The sequence below is a fragment of the Hydractinia symbiolongicarpus genome, chromosome 14 (genome assembly GCF_029227915.1).
Source record: "Hydractinia symbiolongicarpus strain clone_291-10 chromosome 14, HSymV2.1, whole genome shotgun sequence".
Taxonomy (NCBI): Eukaryota; Metazoa; Cnidaria; class Hydrozoa; order Anthoathecata; family Hydractiniidae; genus Hydractinia; species Hydractinia symbiolongicarpus.
Genome location: NC_079888.1, coordinates 7,815,287 through 7,835,505, shown reverse-complemented (window position 1 = coordinate 7,835,505; position 20,219 = coordinate 7,815,287). Strand labels below are relative to the sequence as shown.

At 43.8% G+C, this 20,219-nt stretch overlaps 50 non-coding genes across 50 annotated transcripts; 17 read left to right on the top strand and 33 right to left on the bottom strand.

Moving 5' to 3' along the window:
• Positions 1–61: 61 nt before the first annotated feature.
• Positions 62–133, bottom strand: Trnaq-uug (transfer RNA glutamine (anticodon UUG)). Its single transcript has one exon. It is a non-coding gene; the product is annotated as a tRNA-Gln (tRNA).
• A 272-nt stretch (positions 134–405) lies between these two features.
• On the top strand, positions 406–478 carry Trnak-cuu (transfer RNA lysine (anticodon CUU)). Its single transcript has one exon. It is a non-coding gene; the product is annotated as a tRNA-Lys (tRNA).
• Positions 479–684: 206 nt separating this feature from the next.
• Positions 685–756, bottom strand: Trnaq-uug (transfer RNA glutamine (anticodon UUG)). The gene has a single exon. It is a non-coding gene; the product is annotated as a tRNA-Gln (tRNA).
• Positions 757–1,028: 272 nt separating this feature from the next.
• On the top strand, positions 1,029–1,101 carry Trnak-cuu (transfer RNA lysine (anticodon CUU)). The gene has a single exon. It is a non-coding gene; the product is annotated as a tRNA-Lys (tRNA).
• A 206-nt stretch (positions 1,102–1,307) lies between these two features.
• On the bottom strand, positions 1,308–1,379 carry Trnaq-uug (transfer RNA glutamine (anticodon UUG)). The gene has a single exon. It is a non-coding gene; the product is annotated as a tRNA-Gln (tRNA).
• Positions 1,380–1,386: 7 nt separating this feature from the next.
• Trnas-gcu (transfer RNA serine (anticodon GCU)) lies at positions 1,387–1,468 on the bottom strand. Its single transcript has one exon. It is a non-coding gene; the product is annotated as a tRNA-Ser (tRNA).
• Positions 1,469–1,651: 183 nt separating this feature from the next.
• Positions 1,652–1,724, top strand: Trnak-cuu (transfer RNA lysine (anticodon CUU)). Its single transcript has one exon. It is a non-coding gene; the product is annotated as a tRNA-Lys (tRNA).
• Positions 1,725–1,930: 206 nt separating this feature from the next.
• Trnaq-uug (transfer RNA glutamine (anticodon UUG)) lies at positions 1,931–2,002 on the bottom strand. The gene has a single exon. It is a non-coding gene; the product is annotated as a tRNA-Gln (tRNA).
• A 272-nt stretch (positions 2,003–2,274) lies between these two features.
• Trnak-cuu (transfer RNA lysine (anticodon CUU)) lies at positions 2,275–2,347 on the top strand. Its single transcript has one exon. It is a non-coding gene; the product is annotated as a tRNA-Lys (tRNA).
• A 206-nt stretch (positions 2,348–2,553) lies between these two features.
• Trnaq-uug (transfer RNA glutamine (anticodon UUG)) lies at positions 2,554–2,625 on the bottom strand. The gene has a single exon. It is a non-coding gene; the product is annotated as a tRNA-Gln (tRNA).
• A 7-nt stretch (positions 2,626–2,632) lies between these two features.
• On the bottom strand, positions 2,633–2,714 carry Trnas-gcu (transfer RNA serine (anticodon GCU)). Its single transcript has one exon. It is a non-coding gene; the product is annotated as a tRNA-Ser (tRNA).
• Positions 2,715–2,897: 183 nt separating this feature from the next.
• Trnak-cuu (transfer RNA lysine (anticodon CUU)) lies at positions 2,898–2,970 on the top strand. Its single transcript has one exon. It is a non-coding gene; the product is annotated as a tRNA-Lys (tRNA).
• A 206-nt stretch (positions 2,971–3,176) lies between these two features.
• Trnaq-uug (transfer RNA glutamine (anticodon UUG)) lies at positions 3,177–3,248 on the bottom strand. Its single transcript has one exon. It is a non-coding gene; the product is annotated as a tRNA-Gln (tRNA).
• A 272-nt stretch (positions 3,249–3,520) lies between these two features.
• Trnak-cuu (transfer RNA lysine (anticodon CUU)) lies at positions 3,521–3,593 on the top strand. Its single transcript has one exon. It is a non-coding gene; the product is annotated as a tRNA-Lys (tRNA).
• A 206-nt stretch (positions 3,594–3,799) lies between these two features.
• Positions 3,800–3,871, bottom strand: Trnaq-uug (transfer RNA glutamine (anticodon UUG)). Its single transcript has one exon. It is a non-coding gene; the product is annotated as a tRNA-Gln (tRNA).
• A 1,252-nt stretch (positions 3,872–5,123) lies between these two features.
• On the bottom strand, positions 5,124–5,205 carry Trnan-guu (transfer RNA asparagine (anticodon GUU)). Its single transcript has one exon. It is a non-coding gene; the product is annotated as a tRNA-Asn (tRNA).
• Positions 5,206–5,666: 461 nt separating this feature from the next.
• Positions 5,667–5,738, bottom strand: Trnaq-uug (transfer RNA glutamine (anticodon UUG)). Its single transcript has one exon. It is a non-coding gene; the product is annotated as a tRNA-Gln (tRNA).
• Positions 5,739–5,745: 7 nt separating this feature from the next.
• Positions 5,746–5,827, bottom strand: Trnas-gcu (transfer RNA serine (anticodon GCU)). Its single transcript has one exon. It is a non-coding gene; the product is annotated as a tRNA-Ser (tRNA).
• A 461-nt stretch (positions 5,828–6,288) lies between these two features.
• Positions 6,289–6,360, bottom strand: Trnaq-uug (transfer RNA glutamine (anticodon UUG)). The gene has a single exon. It is a non-coding gene; the product is annotated as a tRNA-Gln (tRNA).
• Positions 6,361–6,367: 7 nt separating this feature from the next.
• On the bottom strand, positions 6,368–6,449 carry Trnas-gcu (transfer RNA serine (anticodon GCU)). Its single transcript has one exon. It is a non-coding gene; the product is annotated as a tRNA-Ser (tRNA).
• Positions 6,450–7,253: 804 nt separating this feature from the next.
• Trnak-cuu (transfer RNA lysine (anticodon CUU)) lies at positions 7,254–7,326 on the top strand. Its single transcript has one exon. It is a non-coding gene; the product is annotated as a tRNA-Lys (tRNA).
• A 205-nt stretch (positions 7,327–7,531) lies between these two features.
• Positions 7,532–7,603, bottom strand: Trnaq-uug (transfer RNA glutamine (anticodon UUG)). The gene has a single exon. It is a non-coding gene; the product is annotated as a tRNA-Gln (tRNA).
• Positions 7,604–8,152: 549 nt separating this feature from the next.
• Trnaq-uug (transfer RNA glutamine (anticodon UUG)) lies at positions 8,153–8,224 on the bottom strand. The gene has a single exon. It is a non-coding gene; the product is annotated as a tRNA-Gln (tRNA).
• Positions 8,225–8,231: 7 nt separating this feature from the next.
• Trnas-gcu (transfer RNA serine (anticodon GCU)) lies at positions 8,232–8,313 on the bottom strand. The gene has a single exon. It is a non-coding gene; the product is annotated as a tRNA-Ser (tRNA).
• Positions 8,314–9,122: 809 nt separating this feature from the next.
• Positions 9,123–9,195, top strand: Trnak-cuu (transfer RNA lysine (anticodon CUU)). Its single transcript has one exon. It is a non-coding gene; the product is annotated as a tRNA-Lys (tRNA).
• Positions 9,196–9,400: 205 nt separating this feature from the next.
• Positions 9,401–9,472, bottom strand: Trnaq-uug (transfer RNA glutamine (anticodon UUG)). Its single transcript has one exon. It is a non-coding gene; the product is annotated as a tRNA-Gln (tRNA).
• A 271-nt stretch (positions 9,473–9,743) lies between these two features.
• On the top strand, positions 9,744–9,816 carry Trnak-cuu (transfer RNA lysine (anticodon CUU)). The gene has a single exon. It is a non-coding gene; the product is annotated as a tRNA-Lys (tRNA).
• A 205-nt stretch (positions 9,817–10,021) lies between these two features.
• Positions 10,022–10,093, bottom strand: Trnaq-uug (transfer RNA glutamine (anticodon UUG)). The gene has a single exon. It is a non-coding gene; the product is annotated as a tRNA-Gln (tRNA).
• A 7-nt stretch (positions 10,094–10,100) lies between these two features.
• Positions 10,101–10,182, bottom strand: Trnas-gcu (transfer RNA serine (anticodon GCU)). Its single transcript has one exon. It is a non-coding gene; the product is annotated as a tRNA-Ser (tRNA).
• Positions 10,183–10,365: 183 nt separating this feature from the next.
• On the top strand, positions 10,366–10,438 carry Trnak-cuu (transfer RNA lysine (anticodon CUU)). The gene has a single exon. It is a non-coding gene; the product is annotated as a tRNA-Lys (tRNA).
• Positions 10,439–10,644: 206 nt separating this feature from the next.
• On the bottom strand, positions 10,645–10,716 carry Trnaq-uug (transfer RNA glutamine (anticodon UUG)). The gene has a single exon. It is a non-coding gene; the product is annotated as a tRNA-Gln (tRNA).
• A 629-nt stretch (positions 10,717–11,345) lies between these two features.
• On the bottom strand, positions 11,346–11,427 carry Trnas-gcu (transfer RNA serine (anticodon GCU)). Its single transcript has one exon. It is a non-coding gene; the product is annotated as a tRNA-Ser (tRNA).
• A 1,428-nt stretch (positions 11,428–12,855) lies between these two features.
• On the top strand, positions 12,856–12,928 carry Trnak-cuu (transfer RNA lysine (anticodon CUU)). Its single transcript has one exon. It is a non-coding gene; the product is annotated as a tRNA-Lys (tRNA).
• A 205-nt stretch (positions 12,929–13,133) lies between these two features.
• Trnaq-uug (transfer RNA glutamine (anticodon UUG)) lies at positions 13,134–13,205 on the bottom strand. The gene has a single exon. It is a non-coding gene; the product is annotated as a tRNA-Gln (tRNA).
• A 7-nt stretch (positions 13,206–13,212) lies between these two features.
• Trnas-gcu (transfer RNA serine (anticodon GCU)) lies at positions 13,213–13,294 on the bottom strand. The gene has a single exon. It is a non-coding gene; the product is annotated as a tRNA-Ser (tRNA).
• An 804-nt stretch (positions 13,295–14,098) lies between these two features.
• Positions 14,099–14,171, top strand: Trnak-cuu (transfer RNA lysine (anticodon CUU)). Its single transcript has one exon. It is a non-coding gene; the product is annotated as a tRNA-Lys (tRNA).
• A 205-nt stretch (positions 14,172–14,376) lies between these two features.
• On the bottom strand, positions 14,377–14,448 carry Trnaq-uug (transfer RNA glutamine (anticodon UUG)). The gene has a single exon. It is a non-coding gene; the product is annotated as a tRNA-Gln (tRNA).
• Positions 14,449–14,997: 549 nt separating this feature from the next.
• Trnaq-uug (transfer RNA glutamine (anticodon UUG)) lies at positions 14,998–15,069 on the bottom strand. The gene has a single exon. It is a non-coding gene; the product is annotated as a tRNA-Gln (tRNA).
• Positions 15,070–15,076: 7 nt separating this feature from the next.
• On the bottom strand, positions 15,077–15,158 carry Trnas-gcu (transfer RNA serine (anticodon GCU)). The gene has a single exon. It is a non-coding gene; the product is annotated as a tRNA-Ser (tRNA).
• An 804-nt stretch (positions 15,159–15,962) lies between these two features.
• Trnak-cuu (transfer RNA lysine (anticodon CUU)) lies at positions 15,963–16,035 on the top strand. The gene has a single exon. It is a non-coding gene; the product is annotated as a tRNA-Lys (tRNA).
• Positions 16,036–16,240: 205 nt separating this feature from the next.
• Positions 16,241–16,312, bottom strand: Trnaq-uug (transfer RNA glutamine (anticodon UUG)). The gene has a single exon. It is a non-coding gene; the product is annotated as a tRNA-Gln (tRNA).
• An 892-nt stretch (positions 16,313–17,204) lies between these two features.
• Positions 17,205–17,277, top strand: Trnak-cuu (transfer RNA lysine (anticodon CUU)). The gene has a single exon. It is a non-coding gene; the product is annotated as a tRNA-Lys (tRNA).
• Positions 17,278–17,482: 205 nt separating this feature from the next.
• Trnaq-uug (transfer RNA glutamine (anticodon UUG)) lies at positions 17,483–17,554 on the bottom strand. Its single transcript has one exon. It is a non-coding gene; the product is annotated as a tRNA-Gln (tRNA).
• A 271-nt stretch (positions 17,555–17,825) lies between these two features.
• Trnak-cuu (transfer RNA lysine (anticodon CUU)) lies at positions 17,826–17,898 on the top strand. Its single transcript has one exon. It is a non-coding gene; the product is annotated as a tRNA-Lys (tRNA).
• Positions 17,899–18,103: 205 nt separating this feature from the next.
• On the bottom strand, positions 18,104–18,175 carry Trnaq-uug (transfer RNA glutamine (anticodon UUG)). The gene has a single exon. It is a non-coding gene; the product is annotated as a tRNA-Gln (tRNA).
• Positions 18,176–18,446: 271 nt separating this feature from the next.
• Positions 18,447–18,519, top strand: Trnak-cuu (transfer RNA lysine (anticodon CUU)). The gene has a single exon. It is a non-coding gene; the product is annotated as a tRNA-Lys (tRNA).
• A 205-nt stretch (positions 18,520–18,724) lies between these two features.
• Trnaq-uug (transfer RNA glutamine (anticodon UUG)) lies at positions 18,725–18,796 on the bottom strand. The gene has a single exon. It is a non-coding gene; the product is annotated as a tRNA-Gln (tRNA).
• Positions 18,797–18,803: 7 nt separating this feature from the next.
• Positions 18,804–18,885, bottom strand: Trnas-gcu (transfer RNA serine (anticodon GCU)). Its single transcript has one exon. It is a non-coding gene; the product is annotated as a tRNA-Ser (tRNA).
• A 183-nt stretch (positions 18,886–19,068) lies between these two features.
• Positions 19,069–19,141, top strand: Trnak-cuu (transfer RNA lysine (anticodon CUU)). Its single transcript has one exon. It is a non-coding gene; the product is annotated as a tRNA-Lys (tRNA).
• A 206-nt stretch (positions 19,142–19,347) lies between these two features.
• On the bottom strand, positions 19,348–19,419 carry Trnaq-uug (transfer RNA glutamine (anticodon UUG)). The gene has a single exon. It is a non-coding gene; the product is annotated as a tRNA-Gln (tRNA).
• Positions 19,420–20,219: the final 800 nt, after the last annotated feature.

Here is a 20,219-nt window from a genome sequence, read left to right as displayed (position 1 = left end):
TCAGCCTTTCCCTCACGTATTTTTTAAACAAAAGATTAAATCAGAATTCAAAAAGAAGGTCAGGTTCTACCGAGATTTGAACTCGGATTGCTGGATTCAAAGTCCAGAGTGCTAACCATTACACCATAGAACCGCATGTGCGACGAAGATGTGATTCGAACCCACGCGGGCAGAGCCCGAAGGATTAGCAGTCCATCGCCTTAGCCACTCGGCCACCTCGTCTGTTTCTGTACGACGTCAACTCTATGGAAAGCTAACATTGCAGAACCTGTTTCGACTCACGTAATCTTTTACCAGCCCAAACAGTAGGATTTCGCGAGTGGCCCAATTTTAAGTAATTTAAGGTGTGGTCAATTGTTGCGTAAGTCCAAGACGGCTTTAATGGCGGAACCTAATAACGATTCAGCCCGGCTAGCTCAGTCGGTAGAGCCTGAGACTCTTAATCTCAAGGTCGTGGGTTCGAGCCCCACGTTGGGCGATTTCTACTGCACTTTTACTTGCATTATGAACGCGCCGTGGAAATCACCAATTCCCCTTTAAGCATGAGTTCTGCCATAAACCTGGCAAATTTTGAAGAAATGACTTGAAAGCATTCAAATATGGCTTAGTCAATTTTGAATAAATCAGCCTTTCCTTCACGTATTTTTCAAACAAAAGAATAAATAAGAATTCAAAAAGAAGGTCAGGTTCTACCGAGATTTGAACTCGGATCGCTGGATTCAAAGTCCAGAGTGCTAACCATTACACCATAGAACCGCATGTGCGACGAAGATGTGATTCGAACCCACGCGGGCAGAGCACGAAGGATTAGCAGTCCATCGCCTTAGCCACTCGGCCACCTCGTCTGTTTCTGTACGACGTCAACTCTATGGAAAGCTAACATTGCAGAACCTGTTTCGACTCACGTAATCTTTTACCAGCCCAAACAGTAGGATTACGCGAGTGGCCCAATTTTAAGTAATTTAAGGTGTGGTCAATTGTTGCGTAAGTCCAAGACGGCTTTAATGGCGGAACCTAATAACGATCCAGCCCGGCTAGATCAGTCGGTAGAGCCTGAGACTCTTAATCTCAAGTTCGTGGGTTCGAGCCCCACGTTGGGCGATTTCTACTGCACTTTTACTTGCATTATGAACGCGCCGTGGAAATCACCAATTCCCCTTTAAGCATGAGTTCTGCCATAAACCTGGCAAATTTTGAAGAAATGACTTGAAAGCATTCAAATATGGCTTAGTCAATTTTGAATAAATCAGCCTTTCCTTCACGTATTTTTCAAACAAAAGATTAAATAAGAATTCAAAAAGAAGGTCAGGTTCTACCGAGATTTGAACTCGGATCGCTGGATTCAAAGTCCAGAGTGCTATCCATTACACCATAGAACCGAATGTGCGACGAAGATGGGATTCGAACCCACGCGGGCAGAGCCCAATGGATTAGCAGTCCATCGCCTTAACCACTCGGCCACCTCGTCTGTTTCTGTACCACGTCTACTTTATGGAAAGCTAACATTGCTGAACCTGTTTTGACTCACGTAACTATTTACAAGCCCAAACAGTAGGATTACGCGAGTCGCCCAATTTTAAGTAACCTTAGGTGTGGTCAATTGTTGCGTAAGTCCAAGACGGCTTTAATGGCGGAACCTAATAACGAATCAGCCCGGCTAGCTTAGTCGGTAGAGCATGAGACTCTTAATCTCAGGGTCGTGGGTTCGAGCCCCACGTTGGGCGTTTTCTGATACACTTTTAATTGCATTACGAACGCGCCGTGGAAATCACCAATTCTCCTCAAAGCATGAGTTCTGCAATAAACCTGGCAAATGTTGAAGAAATGACTTGAAAGCATTCAAATATGGCTTAGTCAATTTTAAATAAATCAGCCTTTCCCTCACGTATTTTTTAAACAAAAGATTAAATCAGAATTCAAAAAGAAGGTCAGGTTCTACCGAGATTTGAACTCGGATTGCTGGATTCAAAGTCCAGAGTGCTAACCATTACACCATAGAACCGCATGTGCGACGAAGATGTGATTCGAACCCACGCGGGCAGAGCCCGAAGGATTAGCAGTCCATCGCCTTAGCCACTCGGCCACCTCGTCTGTTTCTGTACGACGTCAACTCTATGGAAAGCTAACATTGCAGAACCTGTTTCGACTCACGTAATCTTTTACCAGCCCAAACAGTAGGATTTCGCGAGTGGCCCAATTTTAAGTAATTTAAGGTGTGGTCAATTGTTGCGTAAGTCCAAGACGGCTTTAATGGCGGAACCTAATAACGATTCAGCCCGGCTAGCTCAGTCGGTAGAGCCTGAGACTCTTAATCTCAAGGTCGTGGGTTCGAGCCCCACGTTGGGCGATTTCTACTGCACTTTTACTTGCATTATGAACGCGCCGTGGAAATCACCAATTCCCCTTTAAGCATGAGTTCTGCCATAAACCTGGCAAATTTTGAAGAAATGACTTGAAAGCATTCAAATATGGCTTAGTCAATTTTGAATAAATCAGCCTTTCCTTCACGTATTTTTCAAACAAAAGAATAAATAAGAATTCAAAAAGAAGGTCAGGTTCTACCGAGATTTGAACTCGGATCGCTGGATTCAAAGTCCAGAGTGCTAACCATTACACCATAGAACCGAATGTGCGACGAAGATGGGATTCGAACCCACGCGGGCAGAGCCAAATGGATTAGCAGTCCATCGCCTTAACCACTCGGCCACCTCGTCTGTTTCTGTACCACGTCTACTTTATGGAAAGCTAACATTGCTGAACCTGTTTTGACTCACGTAACTATTTACCAGCCCAAACAGTAGGATTACGCGAGTGGCCCAATTTTAAGTAATCTTAGGTGTGGTCAATTGTTGTGTAAGTCCAAGACGGCTTTAATGGCGGAACCTAATAACGAATCAGCCCGGCTAGCCCAGTCGGTAGAGCATGAGACTCTTAATCTCAGGGTCGTGGGTTCGAGCCCCACGTTGGGCGTTTTCTGATACACTTTTAATTGCATTACGAACGCGCCGTGGAAATCATCAATTCTCCTCTAAGCATGAGTGCCGCCATAAACCTAGCAAATTTTGAATAAATGACTTGAAAGCATTCAAATATGGCTTAGTCAATTTTAAATAAAGCAGCCTTTTCCTCACGTATTTTGTAAACAAAAGATTAAATCAGAATTCAAAAAGAAGGTCAGGTTCTACCGAGATTTGAACTCGGATTGCTGGATTCAAAGTCCAGAGTGCTAACCATTACACCATAGAACCGCATGTGCGACGAAGACGTGATTCGAACCCACGCGGGCAGAGCCCGAAGGATTAGCAGTCCATCGCCTTAGCCACTCGGCCACCTCGTCTGTTTCTGTACGACGTCTACTCTATGGAAAGCTAACATTGCTGAACCTGTTTCGACTCACGTAACCTTTTACCAGCCCAAACAGTAGGATTACGCGAGTGGCCCAATTTTAAGTAATCTTAGGTGTGGTCAATTGTTGCGTAAGTTCAAGACGGCTTTAATGGCGGAACCTAATAACGAATCAGCCCGGGTGGCTCAGTCGGTAGAGCATGAGACTCTTAATCTCAGGGTCGTGGGTTCGAGCCCCACGTTGGGCGTTTTTTGATACACTTTTAATTGCATTACGAACGCGCCGTGGAAATCATCAATTCTCCTCTAAGCATGAGTGCCGCCATAAACCTAGCAAATTTTGAATAAATGACTTGAAAGCATTCAAATATGGCTTAGTCAATTTTAAATAAAGCAGCCTTTTCCTCACGTATTTTGTAAACAAAAGATTAAATCAGAATTCAAAAAGAAGGTCAGGTTCTACCGAGATTTGAACTCGGATTGCTGGATTCAAAGTCCAGAGTGCTAACCATTACACCATAGAACCGCATGTGCGACGAAGATGTGATTAGAACCCACGCGGGCAGAGCCCGAAGAATTAGCAGTCCATCGCCTTAACCACTCGGCCACCTCGTCTGTTTCTGTACCACGTCTACGTTATGGAAAGCTAACATTGCTGAACCTGTTTCGACTCACGTAACCTTTTACCAGCCCAAACAGTGGCATTACGCGAGTGCCCCAATTTTAAGTAAATTAAGGTGTAGTCAATTGTTGCGTAAGTCCAAGACAGCTTTAATAACGGAACCTAATAACGAATCAGCCCGGCTAGCTCAGTCGGTAGAGCATGAGACTCTTAATCTCAGGGTCGTGGATTCGAGCCCCACAATGGGCGTTTTCTGCTGCACTTTTAATTGCATTATGAACGCGCCGTGGAAATCACCAATTCCCCTCTAAGCATGAGTCCTGCCAAAAACCTGGCAAATGTTGAAGAAATGACTGGAAAGCATTCGAATATGGCTTAGTCAATTTTAAATAAATCAGCCTTTCCTCACGTATTTTTTAAACAAAAGATTAAATAAGAATTCAAAAAGAAGGTCAGGTTCTACCGAGATTTGAACTCGGATCGCTGGATTCAAAGTCAAGAGTGCTAACCATTACACCACAGAACCGAATGTGCGACGAAGATGGGATTCGAACCCACGCGGGCAGAGCCCAATGGATTAGCAGTCCAACGCCTTAACCACTCGGCCTCCTCGTCTGTTTCTGTACCACGTCTACGTTATGGAAAGCTAACATTGCTGAACCTGTTTCGACTCACGTAACCTTTTACCAGCCCAAACAGTGGGATTACGCGAGTGCCCCAATTTTAAGTAATTTAAGGTGTGGTCAATTGTTGCGTAAGTCCAAGACAGCTTTAATAACGGAACCTAATAACAAATCAGCGCGGCTAGCTCAGTCGGTAGAGCATGAGACTCTTAATCTCAGGGTCATCGATTCGAACCCCACAATGGGCGTTTTCTGCTGCACTTTTAATTGCATTATGAACGCGCCGTGGAAATCACCAATTCCCCTCTAAGCATGAGTTCTGCCATAAACCTGGCAAATTTTGAAGAAATGACTTGAACGCATTCAAATATGGCTTAGTCAATTTTGAATAAATCAGCCTTTCCTTCACGTATTTTTCAAACAAAAGATTAAATCAGAATTCAAAAAGAAGGTCAGGTTCTACTGAGATTTAAACTCGGATCGCTGGATTCAAAGTCCAGAGTGCTAACCATTACACCATGCAACCGAATGTGCGACGAAGATGGGATTCTAACCCACGCGGGCAGAGCCCAATGGATTAACAGTCCATCGCCTTAACCACTCGGCCACCTCGTCTGTTTCTGTACCACGTCTACTTTATGGAAACCTAACATTGCTGAACCTGTTTTGACTCACGTAATTGTTTACCAGCCCAAACAGTAGGATTACGCGAGTGGCCCAATTTTAAGTAATCTTAGGTGTGGTCAATTGTTGTGTTAGTCCGAGACGATTTTAATGGCGGAACCTAAAAACGAATCAGCCCGGCTAGCTCAGTCGGTAGAGCATGAGACTCTAAATCTCAGGGTCGTGGGTTCGAGCCCCACGTTGGGCGTTTTCTGATAAACTTTTAATTGCATTACGAACGCGCCATGGAAATCACCAATTCTCCTCTAAGCATGAGTTCTGCCATAAACCTGGCAAATGTTGAAGAAATGACTTGAAAGCATTCAAATATGGCTTAGTCAATTTTAAATAAATCAGCCTTTCCTCACGTATTTTTTAAACAAAAGATTAAATAAGAATTCAAAAAGAAGGTCAGGTTCTACCGAGATTTGAACTCGGATCGCTGGATTCAAAGTCTAGAGTGCTAACCATTACACCATAGAACCGAATGTGCGACGAAGATGGGATTCGAACCCACGCGGGCAGAGCCCAATGGATTAGCAGTCCATCGCCTTAACCACTCGGCCACCTCGTCTGTTTCTGTACCACGTCTACTTTATGGAAAGCTAACATTGCTGAACCTGTTTTGACTCACGTAACTATTTACCAGTCCAAACAGTAGGATTACGCGAGTGGCCCAATTTTAAGTAATTTTAGGTGTGGCCAATTGTTGTGTAAGTCCAAGACGGCTTTAATGGCGGAACCTAATAACGAATCAGCCCGGCTAGCTCAGTCGGTAGAGCATGAGACTCTTAATCTCAGGGTCATCGATTCAAATCCCACGTTGGGCGTTTTCTGCTGCACTTTTAATTGCATTATGAACGCGCCTTGGAAATCACCAATTCCCCTCTAAACATGAGTCCTGCCAAAAACCTGGCAAATGTTGAAGAAATGACTTGAAAGCATTCAAATATGGCTTAGTCAATTTTAAATAAATCAGCTTTTCCTCACGTATTTTTTAAACAAAAGATTAAATAAGAATTCAAAAAGAAGGTCAGGTTCCACCGAGATTTGAACTCGGATCGCTGGATTCAAAGTCCAGAGTGCTAACCATTACACCATAGAACCGAATGTGCGAGGAAGATGGGATTCGAACCCACGCGGGCAGAGCCCAATGGATTAGCAGTCCATCGCCTTAACCACTCGGCCACCTCGTCTGTTTCTGTACCACGTCTACGTTATGGAAAGCTAACATTGCTGAACCTGTTTCGACTCACGTAACCTTTTACCAGCCCAAACAGTGGGATTACGCGAGTGCCCCAATTTTAAGTAATTTAAGGTGTGATCAATTGTTGCGTAAGTCCAAGACAGCTTTAATAACAGAACCTAATAACGAATCAGCCCGGCTAGCTCAGTCGGTAGAGCATGAGACTCTTAATCTCAGGGTCGTGGATTCGAGCCCCACAATGGGCGTTTTCTGCTGCACCTTTAATTGCATTATGAATGCGCCGTGGAAATCACCAATTCCCCTCTAAGCATGAGTCCTGCCAAAAACCTGGCAAATGTTGAAGAAATGACTTGAAAGCATTCAAATATGGCTTAGCCAATTTTAGATAAATTATCCCTTCCTCACGCATTTCTTAAACAAATGATTAAATCAGAGTTCAAAAGGAAAATCAGGTTCTACCGAGATTTGTACTCGGATCGCTGGGTTCAAAGTCCAGAGTGCTAACCATTACATCATAGAACCGAATGTGCGACGAAGTGGGATTCGAACCCAAGCGGGCAGAGCCCAATGGATTAGCAGTCCATCGCCTTAACCACTCGGCCACCTCGTCTGTTTTTGTACCACGTCTACTTTATGGAAAGCTAACATTGCTGAACCTGTTTTGACTCACGTAACTGTTTACCAGCCCAAATAGTAGGATTATGCGAGTGACCCAATTTTAAGTAATCTTAGGTGTGGTCAATTGTTGTGTAAGTCCAAGACGGCTTTAATGGCGGAACCTATTAACGAATCAGCCCGGCTAGCTCAGTCGGTAGAGCATGAGACTCTTAATCTCAAGGTCGTGGGTTCGAGCCCCACGTTGGGCGATTTCTGCTGCACTTTTAATTGCATTATGAACGCGCCGTGGAAATCACCAATTCCCCTCTAAGCATGAGTTCTGCCATAAACCTGGCAAATTTTGAAGAAATGACTTAAAAGCATTCAAATATGGCTTAGTCAATTTTAAATAAATCAGCCTTTCCTCACGTATTTTTTAAACAAAAGATTAAATAAGAATTCACAAAGAAGGTCAGGTTCTATCGAGATTTGAACTCGGATCGCTGGATTCAAAGTCCAGAGTGCTAACCATTACACTATAGAACCGAATGTGCGACGAAGTGGGATTCGAACCCACGCAGGCAGAGTCCAAAGGATTAGCTGTCCATCGCCTTAACCACTCGGCCACCTCGTCTGTTTTTGTTCCACGTCTACTTTATGGAAAGCTAACATTGCTGAACCTGTTTTGACTCACGTAACTATTTACCAGCCCAAACAGTAGGATTACGCGAGTGGCCAAATTTTAAGTAATTTTAGGTGTGGCCAATTGTTGTGTAAGTCCAAGACGGCTTTAATGGCGGAACCTAATAACGAATCAGCCCGGCTAGCTCAGTCGGTACAGCATGAGACTCTTAATCTCAGGGTCATCGATTCAAACCCCACGTTGGGCGTTTTCTGCTGCACTTTTAATTGCATTATGAACGCGCCTTGGAAATCACCAATTCCCCTCTAAACATGAGTCCTGCCAAAAACCTGGCAAATGTTGAAGAAATGACTTGAAAGCATTCAAATATGGCTTAGTCAATTTTAAATAAATCAGCCTTTCCTCACGTATTTTTTAAACAAAAAATTAAATAAGAATTCAAAAAGAAGGTCAGGTTCCACCGAGATTTGAACTCGGATCGCTGGATTCAAAGTCCAGAGTGCTAACCATTACACCATAGAACCGAATGTGCGACGAAGATGGGATTCGAACCCACGCGTGCAGAGCCCAATGGATTAGCAGTCCATCGCCTTAACCACTCGGCCACCTCGTCTGTTTCTGTAACACGTCTACGTTATGGAAAGCTAACATTGCTGAACCTGTTTCGACTCACGTAACCTTTTACCAGCCCAAACAGTGGGATTACGCGAGTGCCCCAATTTTAAGTAATTTAAGGTGTGATCAATTGTTGCGTAAGTCCAACACAGCTTTAATAACGGAACCTAATAACGAATCAGCCCGGCTAGCTCAGTCGGTAGAGCATGAGACTCTTAATCTCAGGGTCGTGGATTCGAGCCCCACAATGGGCGTTTTCTGCTGCACTTTTATTTTAATTGCATTATGAATGCGCCGTGGAAATCACCAATTCCCCTCTAAGCATGAGTCCTGCCAAAAACCTGGCAAATGTTGAAGAAATGACTTGAAAGCATTCAAATATGGCTTAGCCAATTTTAGATAAATTATCCCTTCCTCACGCATTTCTTAAACAAATGATTAAATCAGAGTTCAAAAGGAAAATCAGGTTCTACCGAGATTTGTACTCGGATCGCTGGGTTCAAAGTCCAGAGTGCTAACCATTACATCATAGAACCGAATGTGCGACGAAGTGGGATTCGAACCCAAGCGGGCAGAGCCCAATGGATTAGCAGTCCATCGCCTTAACCACTCGGCCACCTCGTCTGTTTTTGTACCACGTCTACTTTATGGAAAGCTAACATTGCTGAACCTGTTTTGACTCACGTAACTGTTTACCAGCCCAAATAGTAGGATTATGCGAGTGACCCAATTTTAAGTAATCTTAGGTGTGGTCAATTGTTGTGTAAGTCCAAGACGGCTTTAATGGCGGAACCTATTAACGAATCAGCCCGGCTAGCTCAGTCGGTAGAGCATGAGACTCTTAATCTCAAGGTCGTGGGTTCGAGCCCCACGTTGGGCGATTTCTGCTGCACTTTTAATTGCATTATGAACGCGCCGTGGAAATCACCAATTCCCCTCTAAGCATGAGTTCTGCCATAAACCTGGCAAATTTTGAAGAAATGACTTAAAAGCATTCAAATATGGCTTAGTCAATTTTAAATAAATCAGCCTTTCCTCACGTATTTTTTAAACAAAAGATTAAATAAGAATTCACAAAGAAGGTCAGGTTCTACCGAGATTTGAACTCGGATCGCTGGATTCAAAGTCCAGAGTGCTAACCATTACACTATAGAACCGAATGTGCGACGAAGTGGGATTCGAACCCACGCGGGCAGAGCCCAATGGATTAGCTGTCCATCGCCTTAACCACTCGGCCACCTCGTCTGTTTTTGTTCCACGTCTACTTTATGGAAAGCTAACATTGCTGAACCTGTTTTGACTCACGTAACTGTTTACCAGCCCAAATAGTAGGATTACGCGAGTGACCCAATTTTAAGTAATCTTAGGTGTGGTCAATTGTTGTGTAAGTCCAAGACGGCTTTAATGGCGGAACCTAATAACGAATTAGCCCGGCTAGCTCAGTCGGTAGAGCATGAGACTCTTAATCTCAAGGTCGTGGGTTCGAGCCCCACGTTGGGCGATTTCTGCTGCACTTTTAATTGCATTATGAACGCGCCGTGGAAATCACCAATTCCCCTCTAAACATGAGTCCTGCCAAAAACCTGGCAAATGTTGAAGAAATGACTTGAAAACATTCAAATATGGCTTAGTCAATTTTAAATAAATCAGCCTTACCTCACGTATTTTTTAAACAAAAGATTAAATAAGAATTCAAAAAGAAGGTCAGGTTCCACCGAGATTTGAACTCGGATCGCTGGATTCAAAGTCCAGAGTGCTAACCATTACACCATAGAACCGAATGTGCGACGAAGATGGGATTCGAACCCACGCGGGCAGAGCCCAATGGATTAGCAGTCCATCGCCTTAACCACTCGGCCACCTCGTCTGTTTCTGTACCACGTCTACGTTATGGAAAGCTAACATTGCTGAACCTGTTTCGACTCACGTAACTATTTACTAGCCCAAACAGTAGGATTACGCGAGTGGCCCAATTTTAAGTAATCTTAGGTGTGGTCAATTGTTGTGTAAGTCCAAGACGGCTTTAATGGCGGAACCTAATAACGAATCAGCCCGGCTAGCCCAGTCGGTAGAGCATGAGACTCTTAATCTCAGGGTCGTGGGTTCGAGCCCCACGTTGGGCGTTTTCTGATAAACTTTTAATTGCATTACGAACGCACCGTGGAAATCACCAATTCTCCTCTAAGCATGAGTGCCGCCATAAACCTAGCAAATTTTGAAGAAATGACTTGAAAGCATTCAAATATGGCTTAGTCAATTTTAAATAAAGCAGCCTTTCCCTCACGTATTTTGTAAACAAAAGATTAAATCAGAATTCAAAAAGAAGGTCAGGTTCTACCGAGATTTGAACTCGGATTGCTGGATTCAAAGTCCAGAGTGCTAACCATTACACCATAGAACCGCATGTGCGACGAAGATGTGATTAGAACCCACGCGGGCAGAGCCCGAAGGATTAGCAGTCCATCGCCTTAACCACTCGGCCACCTCGTCTGTTTCTGTACCACGTCTACGTTATGGAAAGCTAACATTGCTGAACCTGTTTCGACTCACGTAACCTTTTACCAGCCCAAACAGTGGGATCACGCGAGTGCCCCAATTTTAAGTAAATTAAGGTGTGGTCAATTGTTGCGTAAGTCCAAGACAGCTTTAATAACGGAACCTAATAACGAATCAGCCCGGCTAGCTCAGTCGGTAGAGCATGAGACTCTTAATCTCAGGGTCGTGGATTCGAGCCCCACAATGGGCGTTTTCTGCTGCACTTTTAATTGCATTATGAACGCGCCGTGGAAATCACCAATTCCCCTCTAAGCATGAGTCCTGCCAAAAACCTGGCAAATGTTGAAGAAATGACTGGAAAGCATTCGAATATGGCTTAGTCAATTTTAAATAAATCAGCCTTTCCTCACGTATTTTTTAAACAAAAGATTAAATAAGAATTCAAAAAGAAGGTCAGGTTCTACCGAGATTTGAACTCGGATCGCTGGATTCAAAGTCAAGAGTGCTAACCATTACACCACAGAACCGAATATGCGACGAAGATGGGATTCGAACCCACGCGGGCAGAGCCCGAAGGATTAGCAGTCCATCGCCTTAACCACTCGGCCACCTCGTCTGTTTCTGTACCACGTCTACGTTATGGAAAGCTAACATTGCTGAACCTGTTTCGACTCACGTAACCTTTTACCAGCCCAAACAGTGGGATCACGCGAGTGCCCCAATTTTAAGTAAATTAAGGTGTGGTCAATTGTTGCGTAAGTCCAAGACAGCTTTAATAACGGAACCTAATAACGAATCAGCCCGGCTAGCTCAGTCGGTAGAGCATGAGACTCTTAATCTCAGGGTCGTGGATTCGAGCCCCACAATGGGCGTTTTCTGCTGCACTTTTAATTGCATTATGAACGCGCCGTGGAAATCACCAATTCCCCTCTAAGCATGAGTCCTGCCAAAAACCTGGCAAATGTTGAAGAAATGACTGGAAAGCATTCGAATATGGCTTAGTCAATTTTAAATAAATCAGCCTTTCCTCACGTATTTTTTAAACAAAAGATTAAATAAGAATTCAAAAAGAAGGTCAGGTTCTACCGAGATTTGAACTCGGATCGCTGGATTCAAAGTCAAGAGTGCTAACCATTACACCACAGAACCGAATATGCGACGAAGATGGGATTCGAACCCACGCGGGCAGAGCCCAATGGATTAGCAGTCCAACGCCTTAACCACTCGGCCTCCTCGTCTGTTTCTGTACCACGTCTACGTTATGGAAAGCTAACATTGCTGAACCTGTTTCGACTCACGTAACCTTTTACCAGCCCAAACAGTGGGATTACGCGAGTGCCCCAATTTTAAGTAATTTAAGGTGTGGTCAATTGTTGCGTAAGTCCAAGACAGCTTTAATAACGGAACCTAATAACGAATCAGCGCGGCTAGCTCAGTCGGTAGAGCATGAGACTCTTAATCTCAGGGTCATCGATTCGAACCCCACAATGGGCGTTTTCTGCTGCACTTTTAATTGCATTATGAACGCGCCGTGGAAATCACCAATTCCCCTCTAAGCATGAGTTCTGCCATAAACCTGGCAAATTTTAAAGAAATGACTTGAACGCATTCAAATATGGCTTAGTCAATTTTGAATAAATCAGCCTTTCCTTCACGTATTTTTCAAACAAAAGATTAAATCAGAATTCAAAAAGAAGGTCAGGTTCTACTGAGATTTAAACTCGGATCGCTGGATTCAAAGTCCAGAGTGCTAACCATTACACCATACAACCGAATGTGCGACGAAGATGGAATTCTAACCCACGCAGGCAGAGCCCAATGGATTAACAGTCCATCGCCTTAACCACTCGGCCACCTCGTCTGTTTCTGTACCACGTCTACTTTATGGAAAGCTAACATTGCTGAACCTGTTTTGACTCACGTAATTGTTTACCAGCCCAAACAGTAGGATTACGCGAGTGGCCCAATTTTAAGTAATCTTAGGTGTGGTCAATTGTTGTGTTAGTCCGAGACGATTTTAATGGCGGAACCTAATAACGAATCAGCCCGGCTAGCTCAGTCGGTAGAGCATGAGACTCTTAATCTCAGGGTCGTGGGTTCGAGCCCCACGTTGGGCGTTTTCTGATAAACTTTTAATTGCATTACGAACGCGCCATGGAAATCCCCAATTCTCCTCTAAGCATGAGTTCTGCCATAAACCTGGCAAATGTTGAAGAAATGACTTGAAAGCATTCAAATATGGCTTAGTCAATTTTAAATAAATCAGCCTTTCCTCACGTATTTTTTAAACAAAAGATTAAATAAGAATTCAAAAAGAAGGTCAGGTTCTACCGAGATTTGAACTCGGATCGCTGGATTCAAAGTCTAGAGTGCTAACCATTACACCATAGAACCGAATGTGCGACGAAGATGGGATTCGAACCCACGCGGGCAGAGCCCAATGGATTAGCAGTCCATCGCCTTAACCACTCGGCCACCTCGTCTGTTTCTGTACCACGTCTACTTTATGGAAAGCTAACATTGCTGAACCTGTTTTGACTCACGTAACTATTTACCAGCCCAAACAGTAGGATTACGCGAGTGGCCCAATTTTAAGTAATTTTAGGTGTGGCCAATTGTTGTGTAAGTCCAAGACGGCTTTAATGGCGGAACCTAATAACGAATCAGCCCGGCTAGCTCAGTCGGTAGAGCATGAGACTCTTAATCTCAGGGTCATCGATTCAAACCCCACGTTGGGCGTTTTCTGCTGCACTTTTAATTGCATTATGAACGCGCCTTGGAAATCACCAATTCCCCTCTAAAAATGAGTCCTGCCAAAAACCTGGCAAATGTTGAAGAAATGACTTGAAAGCATTCAAATATGGCTTAGTCAATTTTAAATAAGTTATCCCTTCCTCACGCATTTCTTAAACAAATGATTAAATCAGAGTTCAAAAGGAAAATCAGGTTCTACCGAGATTTGTACTCGGATCGCTGGGTTCAAAGTCCAGAGTGCTAACCATTACATCATAGAACCGAATGTGCGACGAAGTGGGATTCGAACCCAAGCGGGCAGAGCCCAATGGATTAGCAGTCCATCGCCTTAACCACTCGGCCACCTCGTCTGTTTTTTTACCACGTCTACTTTATGGAAAGCTAACATTGCTGAACCTGTTTTGACTCACGTAACTGTTTACCAGCCCAAATAGTAGGATTATGCGAGTGACCCAATTTTAAGTAATCTTAGGTGTGGTCAATTGTTGTGTAAGTCCAAGACGGCTTTAATGGCGGAACCTATTAACGAATCAGCCCGGCTAGCTCAGTCGGTAGAGCATGAGACTCTTAATCTCAAGGTCGTGGGTTCGAGCCCCACGTTGGGCGATTTCTGCTGCACTTTTAATTGCATTATGAACGCGCCGTGGAAATCACCAATTCCCCTCTAAGCATGAGTTCTGCCATAAACCTGGCAAATTTTGAAGAAATGACTTAAAAGCATTCAAATATGGCTTAGTCAATTTTAAATAAATCAGCCTTTCCTCACGTATTTTTTAAACAAAAGATTAAATAAGAATTCACAAAGAAGGTCAGGTTCAACCGAGATTTGAACTCGGATCGCTGGATTCAAAGTCCAGAGTGCTAACCATTACACTATAGAACCGAATGTGCGACGAAGTGGGATTCGAACCCACGCGGGCAGAGCCCAATGGATTAGCTGTCCATCGCCTTAACCACTCGGCCACCTCGTCTGTTTTTGTTCCACGTCTACTTTATGGAAAGCTAACATTGCTGAACCTGTTTTGACTCACGTAACTATTTACCAGCCCAAACAGTAGGATTACGCGAGTGGTCCAATTTTAAGTAATTTTAGGTGTGGCCAATTGTTGTGTAAGTCCAAGACGGCTTTAATGGCGGAACCTAATAACGAATCAGCCCGGCTAGCTCAGTCGGTAGAGCATGAGACTCTTAATCTCAGGGTCATCGATTCAAACCCCACGTTGGGCGTTTTCTGCTGCACTTTTAATTGCATTATGAACGCGCCTTAGAAATCACCAATTCCCTTCTAAACATGAGTCCTGCCAAAAACCTGGCAAATGTTGAAGAAATGACTTGAAAGCATTCAAATATGGCTTAGTCAATTTTAAATAAATCAGCCTTTCCTCACGTATTTTTTAAACAAAAGATTAAATAAGAATTCAAAAAGAAGGTCAGGTTCCACCGAGATTTGAACTCGGATCGCTGGATTCAAAGTCCAGAGTGCTAACCATTACACCATTGAACCGAATGTGCGACGAAGATGGGATTCGAACCCACGCGGGCAGAGCCCAATGGATTAGCAGTCCATCGCCTTAACCACTCGGCCACCTCGTCTGTTTCTGTACCACGTCTACGTTATGGAAAGCTAACATTGCTGAACCTGTTTCGACTCACGTAACCTTTTACCAGCCCAAACAGTGGGATTACGCGAGTGCCCCAATTTTAAGTAATTTAAGGTGTGATCAATTGTTGCGTAAGTCCAAGACAGCTTTAATAACGGAACCTAATAACGAATCAGCCCGGCTAGCTCAGTCGGTAGAGCATGAGACTCTTAATCTCAGGGTCGTGGATTCGAGCCCCACAATGGGCGTTTTCTGCTGCACTTTTAATTGCATTATGAATGCGCCGTTGAAATCACCAATTCCCCTCTAAGCATGAGTCCTGCCAAAAACCTGGCAAATGTTGAAGAAATGACTTGAAAGCATTCAAATATGGCTTAGCCAATTTTAGATAAATTATCCCTTCCTCACGCATTTCTTAAACAAATGATTAAATCAGAGTTCAAAAGGAAAATCAGGTTCTACCGAGATTTGTACTCGGATCGCTGGGTTCAAAGTCCAGAGTGCTAACCATTACATCATAGAACCGAATGTGCGACGAAGTGGGATTCGAACCCAAGCGGGCAGAGGCCAATGGATTAGCAGTCCATCGCCTTAACCACTCGGCCACCTCGTCTGTTTTTGTACCACGTCTACTTTATGGAAAGCTAACATTGCTGAACCTGTTTTGACTCACGTAACTGTTTACCAGCCCAAATAGTAGGATTATGCGAGTGACCCAATTTTAAGTAATCTTAGGTGTGGTCAATTGTTGTGTAAGTCCAAGACGGCTTTAATGGCGGAACCTATTAACGAATCAGCCCGGCTAGCTCAGTCGGTAGAGCATGAGACTCTTAATCTCAAGGTCGTGGGTTCGAGCCCCACGTTGGGCGATTTCTGCTGCACTTTTAATTGCATTATGAACGCGCCGTGGAAATCACCAATTCCCCTCTAAGCATGAGTTCTGCCATAAACCTGGCAAATTTTGAAGAAATGACTTAAAAGCATTCAAATATAGCTTAGTCAATTTTAAATAAATCAGCCTTTCCTCACGTATTTTTTAAACAAAAGATTAAATAAGAATTCACAAAGAAGAACAGGTTCTACCGAGATTTGAACTCGGATTGCTGGATTCAAAGTCCAGAGTGCTAACCATTACACTATAGAACCGAATGTGCGACGAAGTGGGATTCGAACCCACGCGGGCAGAGCCCAATGGATTAGCTGTCCATCGCCTTAACCACTCGGCCACCTCGTCTGTTTCTGTACCACGTCTACGTTATGGAAAGCTAACATTGCTGAACCTGTTTCGACTCACGTAACCTTTTACCAGCCCAAACAGTGGGATTACGCGAGTGCCCCAATTTTAAGTAATTTAAGGTGTGATCAATTGTTGCGTAAGTCCAAGACAGCTTTAATAACGGAACCTAATAACGAATCAGCCCGGCTAGCTCAGTCGGTAGAGCATGAGACTCTTAATCTCAGGGTCGTGGATTCGAGCCCCACAATGGGCGTTTTCTGCTGCACTTTTATTTGCATTATGAATGCGCCGTGGAAATCACCAATTCCCCTCTAAGCATGAGTCCTGCCAAAAACCTGGCAAATGTTGAAGAAATGACTTGAAAGCATTCAAATATGGCTTAGCCAATTTTAGATAAATTATCCCTTCCTCACGCATTTCTTAAACAAATGATTAAATCAGAGTTCAAAAGGAAAATCAGGTTCTACCGAGATTTGTACTCGGATCGCTGGGTTCAAAGTCCAGAGTGCTAACCATTACATCATAGAACCGAATGTGCGACGAAGTGGGATTCGAACCCAAGCGGGCAGAGCCCAATGGATTAGCAGTCCATCGCCTTAACCACTCGGCCACCTCGTCTGTTTTTGTACCACGTCTACTTTATGGAAAGCTAACATTGCTGAACCTGTTTTGACTCACGTAACTGTTTACCAGCCCAAATAGTAGGATTATGCGAGTGACCCAATTTTAAGTAATCTTAGGTGTGGTCAATTGTTGTGTAAGTCCAAGACGGCTTTAATGGCGGAACCTATTAACGAATCAGCCCGGCTAGCTCAGTCGGTAGAGCATGAGACTCTTAATCTCAAGGTCGTGGGTTCGAGCCCCACGTTGGGCGATTTCTGCTGCACTTTTAATTGCATTATGAACGCGCCGTGGAAATCACCAATTCCCCTCTAAGCATGAGTTCTGCCATAAACCTGGCAAATTTTGAAGAAATGACTTAAAAGCATTCAAATATGGCTTAGTCAATTTTAAATAAATCAGCCTTTCCTCACGTATTTTTTAAACAAAAGATTAAATAAGAATTCACAAAGAAGGTCAGGTTCTATCGAGATTTGAACTCGGATCGCTGGATTCAAAGTCCAGAGTGCTAACCATTACACTATAGAACCGAATGTGCGACGAAGTGGGATTCGAACCCACGCGGGCAGAGTCCAATGGATTAGCTGTCCATCGCCTTAACCACTCGGCCACCTCGTCTGTTTTTGTTCCACGTCTACTTTATGGAAAGCTAACATTGCTGAACCTGTTTTGACTCACGTAACTATTTACCAGCCCAAACAGTAGGATTACGCGAGTGGCCAAATTTTAAGTAATTTTAGGTGTGGCCAATTGTTGTGTAAGTCCAAGACGGCTTTAATGGCGGAACCTAATAACGAATCAACCCGGCTAGCTCAGTCGGTAGAGCATGAGACTCTTAATCTCAAGGTCGTGGGTTCGAGCCCCACGTTGGGCGATTTCTGCTGCACTTTTAATTGCATTATGAACGCGCCGTGGAAATCACCAATTCCCCTCTAAGCATGAGTTCTGCCATAAACCTGGCAAATTTTGAAGAAATGACTTAAAAGCATTCAAATATGGCTTAGTCAATTTTAAATAAATCAGCCTTTCCTCACGTATTTTTTAAACAAAAGATTAAATAAGAATTCACAAAGAAGGTCAGGTTCTACCGAGATTTGAACTCGGATCGCTGGATTCAAAGTCCAGAGTGCTAACCATTACACTATAGAACCGAATGTGCGACGAAGTGGGATTCGAACCCACGCGGGCAGAGCCCAATGGATTAGCTGTCCATCGCCTTAACCACTCGGCCACCTCGTCTGTTTTTGTTCCACGTCTACTTTATGGAAAGCTAACATTGCTGAACCTGTTTTGACTCACGTAACTGTTTACCAGCCCAAATAGTAGGATTACGCGAGTGACCCAATTTTAAGTAATCTTAGGTGTGGTCAATTGTTGTGTAAGTCCAAGACGGCTTTAATGGCGGAACCTAATAACGAATTAGCCCGGCTAGCTCAGTCGGTAGAGCATGAGACTCTTAATCTCAAGGTCGTGGGTTCGAGCCCCACGTTGGGCGATTTCTGCTGCACTTTTAATTGCATTATGAACGCGCCGTGGAAATCACCAATTCCCCTCTAAACATGAGTCCTGCCAAAAACCTGGCAAATGTTGAAGAAATGACTTGAAAACATTCAAATATGGCTTAGTCAATTTTAAATAAATCAGCCTTTCCTCACGTATTTTTTAAACAAAAGATTAAATAAGAATTCAAAAAGAAGGTCAGGTTCCACCGAGATTTGAACTCGGATCGCTGGATTCAAAGTCCAGAGTGCTAACCATTACACCATAGAACCGAATGTGCGACGAAGATGGGATTCGAACCCACGCGGGCAGAGCCCAATGGATTAGCAGTCCATCGCCTTAACCACTCGGCCACCTCGTCTGTTTCTGTACCACGTCTATGTTATGGAAAGCTAACATTGCTGAACCTGTTTCGACTCACGTAACTATTTACCAGCCCAAACAGTAGGATTACGCGAGTGGCCCAATTTTAAGTAATCTTAGGTGTGGTCAATTGTTGTGTAAGTCCAAGACGGCTTTAATGGCGGAACCTAATAACGAATCAGCCCGGCTAGCTCAGTCGGTAGAGCATGAGACTCTTAATCTCAGGGTCGTGGGTTCGAGCCCCACGTTGGGCGTTTTCTGATAAACTTTTAATTGCATTACGAACGCACCGTGGAAATCACCAATTCTCCTCTAAGCATGAGTGCCGCCATAAACCTAGCAAATTTTGAAGAAATGACTTGAAAGCATTCAAATATGGCTTAGTCAATTTTAAATAAAGCAGCCTTTCCCTCACGTATTTTGTAAACAAAAGATTAAATCAGAATTCAAAAAGAAGGTCAGGTTCTACCGAGATTTGAACTCGGATTGCTGGATTCAAAGTCCAGAGTGCTAACCATTACACCATAGAACCGCATGTGCGACGAAGATGTGATTAGAACCCACGCGGGCAGAGCCCGAAGGATTAGCAGTCCATCGCCTTAACCACTCGGCCACCTCGTCTGTTTCTGTACCACGTCTACGTTATGGAAAGCTAACATTGCTGAACCTGTTTCGACTCACGTAACCTTTTACCAGCCCAAACAGTGGGATTACGCGAGTGCCCCAATTTTAAGTAAATTAAGGTGTGGTCAATTGTTGCGTAAGTCCAAGACAGCTTTAATAACGGAACCTAATAACGAATCAGCCCGGCTAGCTCAGTCGGTAGAGCATGAGACTCTTAATCTCAGGGTCGTGGATTCGAGCCCCACAATGGGCGTTTTCTGCTGCACTTTTAATTGCATTATGAACGCGCCGTGGAAATCACCAATTCCCCTCTAAGCATGAGTCCTGCCAAAAACCTGGCAAATGTTGAAGAAATGACTGGAAAGCATTCGAATATGGCTTAGTCAATTTTAAATAAATCAGCCTTTCCTCACGTATTTTTTAAACAAAAGATTAAATAAGAATTCAAAAAGAAGGTCAGGTTCTACCGAGATTTGAACTCGGATCGCTGGATTCAAAGTCAAGAGTGCTAACCATTACACCACAGAACCGAATGTGCGACGAAGATGGGATTCGAACCCACGCGGGCAGAGCCCAATGGATTAGCAGTCCAACGCCTTAACCACTCGGCCTCCTCGTCTGTTTCTGTACCACGTCTACGTTATGGAAAGCTAACATTGCTGAACCTGTTTCGACTCACGTAACCTTTTACCAGCCCAAACAGTGGGA